Source organism: Schistocerca americana, chromosome 2, assembly GCF_021461395.2.
Source record: "Schistocerca americana isolate TAMUIC-IGC-003095 chromosome 2, iqSchAmer2.1, whole genome shotgun sequence".
NCBI classification, from domain to species: domain Eukaryota; kingdom Metazoa; phylum Arthropoda; class Insecta; order Orthoptera; family Acrididae; genus Schistocerca; species Schistocerca americana.
Genome location: NC_060120.1, coordinates 205654627 through 205656867, shown reverse-complemented (window position 1 = coordinate 205656867; position 2241 = coordinate 205654627).

The following is a 2241-nucleotide window of genomic DNA, read 5'->3' as shown; positions in this document are numbered from 1 at the left end:
TTCCATACCGGCGTGGACCGTAATCTGTACTATACCTTCGGTCTTCACGTCTCTGTGGCGCCGAATTCCTCCGATTTCCGTAATTCCAGGTTCCATTATTTGGCCTTGTCGCATACGGATGCCAACTGTGTGGGTTTTGTCCACTGCCATTAAAATGATATCCGTTACCGTTGTTTTGATTGGTTCCGGAATATTCATTCCGATTACTTGTGCTCGGCTCTTCTTCGTATATTAGATCAATTGAGTCAAGCACGGAAAGAAAGTATTCAAGGTCGTTCTCCGGTATGGTTACCAATTTTGCGCGTAAGTTCGCGGGTAGTCTGTTTTTCAGAATTTTGAGAACATCTACGTGCGGTATTGGATTGTTCCAATAGCGCGTCTTATTCAAGTACTTTTCGAAATACTTTCTCAACCCGCCGTTTTTGAGATTGAACGGTTGTGGGTTGAATACCTCACGTCGCAGTCTTTCTTGGACCCCAGCAGACCAATATTTCACCAAGAAAGCCCGTTCAAATTGTTCGTAGGTGACGCACTGTTCAGCCATGTCTGTGGCCCACAAAAGTGCGTCGCCTTGTGTGAAGCCTACTACATATCTAATCTTCTGTGCCTCAGTCCAGTTTCTTGGTAAGACATTTTTAAATGCTCTTACGAATACGACTGGATGAGTTTTTCTGGATTCTGTGGAGAAAACTGGAAACTGTCTATGTTTCAACAGGCTCTCATCGACTAGAATCGTCGAGATGCAAGGCGACACGCCTACTGCCTGTTGCAGCACCGCGTTTGGCGAATAGCCATTGATTGCCTGTGCCGGTGCGTGCACATACGCCGGACTGGGCGCCTGATGTTCTGCGTTATTGACATCGTAATCTGGCACGGGCGAATAAGTGTCGCGCTGCCTGCTGCTTGACGTAGGCAAGTCATTTGAAACATTCAGTCTACAAGCAATTTCCTTGCGTATTCTGTCCTCGGCTACTTTGATTTCATTACCTAATTTTTCAAAAAGTTTTGTTTCCCGGTCAGTTATTGATTCATTTACATTACCGTTTTCTAAAGTTTCATTTATTTTGATAATGTCCGCGTCGATACGTCGAGTCTCCTGTTTCAGAAAACCGACTTCTTCGTTAACTTTATTAACTTGGTCAGGTATTTCTTCACATGCGGACTGTACTCTTGTTAAATTTAATTGAATAGCCTGTACGTTTTCTTGTATTTCTTTTTGTACGGTTTGTGTTTGATTGTGTGTTTCTACTATTTCTGACAGTTCCTGTTTGTTTGTAAGATCTGACAATTTCTTTTCTAAGTCATTTGCCAATACATTGTATACACTATTGACGGTTTTGATGACTTTGTCTTCGATCTTTTGATCGATTTCATTGGTGAGTTTATTTAAGCGTTGATCGAAATGTCTGTGTATGTTTTCAAATTGCGTGTTTACACTTGAAAACTGCTGTTGGAACCCAATTTCCATGTTTGACAATTTTGTGTTTGTCATGTTGTGGCTGACTTCTAGATTCGCCAGTTTCTCGCTCACGTTTGACATCAGACTATATAATGCCTCAAGCGTAACTGACGAAGCTTGTGTGTTTGTATTTATGCCATTATTTGTTGCCATTGTTTCTCTGTCACGGTCTGATTGAATCGAAACCGGGCTAGGTTCACTGATTTCACGCGAAATATTTTCATCTGATCTGGTAATCGATGCTTCATCGACTGTGCACAAGGTTTCATTTGCAAGTGGTTCGTTATTGTTAATCCCTGTGGAGTGCAATTGAATTGTATTTACTTCTACATTATGTTGTGCTGAAAAACTAATTGCGTCATCATTTACGTCGCTATTGTCAGAATCGGTGACGTATCCATGAACATTTGTCAAATTAAAGTTCTTCGATTCCATTGTGAAGATATTATTTTTACCTGTACTTTACTGTTAATCTAAATCTTTAAATTCTCTCGCAGTTGAATCAATAAAAATATCTCGCGATTGTTATTTGTTGCGCGTCGGAAATTTACAAGATGGCGCACTACGTCTTCTAATTCTGCGATTGTTGAACATAAAAAAGTAATTATCAAAGTGTAATTGTGTGTTGCCACAAACACTACCAGGATTTTAATATGGACAGGAAAAGGTTCTGCTTTAAGTGGAGCTAAGCCAAGGTGCAGCCACTGCATGCGTTTGCGCTTTCCTACCTTAATTACGGCTGAGCTGCGTCACTCACGATTACGTTAGGTTTGTAAATCCTT